The sequence below is a fragment of the Apium graveolens genome, chromosome 3 (assembly GCF_009905375.1).
Source record: "Apium graveolens cultivar Ventura chromosome 3, ASM990537v1, whole genome shotgun sequence".
NCBI lineage: Eukaryota > Viridiplantae > Streptophyta > Magnoliopsida > Apiales > Apiaceae > Apium > Apium graveolens.
In genome coordinates this window covers 293,950,183-293,953,682 of record NC_133649.1, presented here as the reverse complement: position 1 = coordinate 293,953,682, position 3,500 = coordinate 293,950,183, and the positions used below count along the sequence as shown (strand labels likewise).

Sequence of the window (3,500 nt, the reverse complement as noted above, 5' to 3'; positions counted from 1 at the left end):
GCATTGAGTTGGTTTTTGTAATAGAAGTTATGTCAGACAAGTTGTTAATGTTGTTGTTAGTGTTGGCTTGTCTTGTTTGGAGTTCTGAGTCCATCAGTCGAACTCATTTTCCTAATGGATTTATATTTGGTACTGCTTCTTCTTCTTATCAGGTATCTTCATTTCCATGCCTTTCATTTTTAACTTATAATTTGATGCTCATTTGGTTATGTCAAATGGTTTATGTGTGTGTATTATTAGTTTGAAGGTGCCGTGAATGAATGAAACAAGGGTGTTAATATTTGGGATACCTTTGCTAGCCGAACAGGTACTAAACTAAAACATCGAAAATTATGGAACTATCTGGAGGCTTAAGGAGGGAAATTTACAGAGTATAGTTTATCTTAGGTTGTGCTTGACATATATTTTTTGTGCAGGAAAGATTTTGGACTTCAGCAATGTAAACACGGCAGTGGATCATTATCATCGCTTTAAGGTTAGTTTACACTTCCAATGATGATCTACTTCTTTTATGGTTCATCATTCTCATACTATTTCTTCTAATTTACTTTAGATTACTGTATCATCTTCTTTTCCTTTTCCGCCTCATTAATTTACTTTCTAATTTCTACCTTCCTTTGTTACTTCCTTGTTCACATTATTATCACTACAGAATTGAAATCAAGGTATCGGTCAATTTTCAGAATAGATGATAAACCAAAGCTTATACTGATAAAGTTTTTCGACTGCATTAGATTAGTATGAAGATAGAATTTTTTGGATAATACCAAATCTAATGATGTCAAAGAGCATGTCACCAACTTCTTGAAGATAAGAATGAATAGCTTTAGGTGCTGACAACTAACGTTATATAATACTACTAGTCATATCATACTTTATGTTAAAGTTGTACTTTCCTTCGTCTCAAACTAACCAAACGGAAATTATAACCTGAATATTAAATTACATTGCAGACGGACATTGACTTGAAGAAGGACATGGGAATGGATGCTTACAGATTCTCAATTTCATGGTCAAGAATCTTTCCGAGTAATCTAAAACTTTGCCGCTATGAAATGGTGTAACCCCTAGCGATAAGCCAATACCCTGTCTTAGCATTATAATTTTGTATATAGAGATGGAACAAGAGAACCAAATCCAGATGGATTGAAATACTACAACAACCTATTAGATTATTTACTGGAAAAAAGTCAATTAGTAAAAACTGCAAATTATACAAAGAATTTTCGTGTTATTAAGTCTGTACAGCGGTTTTGAAGAGTCTGTTGTAGCTTCCTGTCAAGAATTCAGCCTTATGTAACTTTATACCACTGGGATCTTCCGTAGATGCTCGAAGATAGATATGAAGGATGGTTAAGTGACCATATCGTGTAAGTGATTTAAACTCCATCCTGTATATATTAGTCATTATAAACCTAAACACTTATTTACACAAAGGCTCATATTTTGCTTGCTAGAAAAGATTTTGAGCATTATGCTTTTACCTGTTTCAAGGCCTTCGGAGACAGAGTGAAGTATTGGATCACCTTTAATGAACCTCATAATGCAGCAATGCAAGGTTATGACTCTGGAACTCAGGCTCCCGGTAGGTGTTCAATTCTAGGGCATCTCTTTTGCAAGGCAGGAAAAACTAAGCAACCATGTCCAAAACTTGGGTGATCTAACTAGAGAAGCAAACATTGAGAGTATGCTTTTAGTCGAGATGGGATTAAAGGAGATGGTTGCCTTGAAGGTCTTCTTATGAAGAGATTACCTTAAACTATCTCATATCCATTAATTGCAGTCTAGATCTACGTGACTACAGTCTACAGTTTGGCTATAAAGTTGAAGTATTATCGTTCTACTTTATTTTTCTTAGTACTACGATGTTTATATTTTGAAGTGTGTAACTTTAACTTGTTAAAACTTTCGCTTTTATTTTATGGTTGGTAGATAATTGGTGGTATAAGGATGGTAGTATGTTGATGGTGAAGGTAGTGGTGTTTATTTTGGATAACTGATGTTATGGTTGGTAGATTGGTTGATTGTGTTAGTTTTAAGATTATGGTCTTATTTATGGATATGCCAATTTAAAAATAGTTCCTTGCATTTTTTTTGTAAAAGCGTTGCAATAGGTCTTTTTAGTGTTGCTAATAATCAGTGTAAAATGTTGCAAAAAACACTAAAAAGCATTGCAAAAAATACTAAAAAGCATTGCAAAAAACACTAAAAAGCGTTGCAAAAAACACTAAAAAGCGCTGCAAAAAGGTTGCATCGATACCCTACATGTGGCCCCGATTGTGGGGTCCACAAATATTGTACTGATAGCCCAAACCCTACTGTAACACTTTTCAAGACCTATTGCAACCCCATTGGTGTTGCAATAACACATTTCTGTAACGGATAAATAAGGGTTGCAATAGGTTGTCACCGGGGATGCAAAACACTCTATGGCAACCACTACGCCATAAGTGACATGATGTAATGCCTTTTTACTGTTACAATAGGCCCGAAAAACATTATTATAGGTCTATTGTAACACTAGTAGACGTTACACTTGCGAGCATTACATGAGACTCCCTACTGTAACACTTTAGCTACCAATTGTAACACAAAGAAAAGTATTACAATAGGCCACTAATGTAACACTATAATGATCAATTGTAATAATTTGTCAATGTTACATTATGTTGGAATTATTTTTCATAAGTGGGACCCACATGGACTAATGTCACTGTGGTGTTTTAGTTGTGCAACAGTAGCTACACTACAATATGCAACTGTAACATTGAATTATATTAAATTTAAAATATCTGCCATGTTCAAGAATTGAAACAACCCATGCACAACATTACCAGAACACAATCCAAATACTAAATCCGCAACTCTAACACTACAAACACAACTCCAATACTTATCCAACCTACTACCGAGTCAACTAAGCCAAAAGCCACCTCAAATTATCAAACACACCTCTAGTACATATATAAATTACAACATATATACAAGTTTCCACGACTTCGAATGTTTGTACGCATTAAATCAATGAAAAGTTCTTCGAAATCGGGATTATTTTATATCGTAGAATTTATTCTGGATTGGACGTCCGAATCTCAGGTTCCTGGATTGGTCTTGTATCTTTAGCGTCACGCTTCCACGTTCAATATTTCTATAATTCGACCTTATTTGCATTCTTTATGAGATTTACAATTACAACTTCAATTCCACTTACACTACTGATTATTCAACATATCCACTCCTTTTTCAATAACATTCTTCCTTTAGAAAGTCTGGAGATTTTCTTAATCTTCTTTGCTCGTACTCGGCTTCTCGTGAATCGACGTATTCTTCGTACTCTAATTGTCTCATAAATTGGATGAACAGTTTCTCCGTACATTGGTTCTGTCGTTAAATTTATCAAGCAAGATTTGCACTCTTCTGTTAGAAACAAACAAATCTTTTCTGTAATAGCGAGTCCACTTGGCCTTCTAAATGAACCATACTCACTTCTAGAACTAGTA

The 3,500-nt window shown here is 34.6% G+C and overlaps 1 long non-coding RNA gene across 2 annotated transcripts; it reads left to right on the top strand.

Moving 5' to 3' along the window:
• Nucleotides 1-419: 419 nt before the first annotated feature.
• Nucleotides 420-1,922, top strand: LOC141711145 (uncharacterized). Of its 2 annotated transcripts, none has more exons than XR_012571241.1 (4): nucleotides 420-475; nucleotides 954-1,029; nucleotides 1,327-1,370; nucleotides 1,495-1,922. It is a non-coding gene; the product is annotated as an uncharacterized LOC141711145 (long non-coding RNA). The 2 variants fall into 2 exon arrangements; XR_012571242.1 differs by having other exon boundaries at nucleotides 1,463-1,922.
• The last annotated feature ends 1,578 nt before the right edge of the window (nucleotides 1,923-3,500 follow it).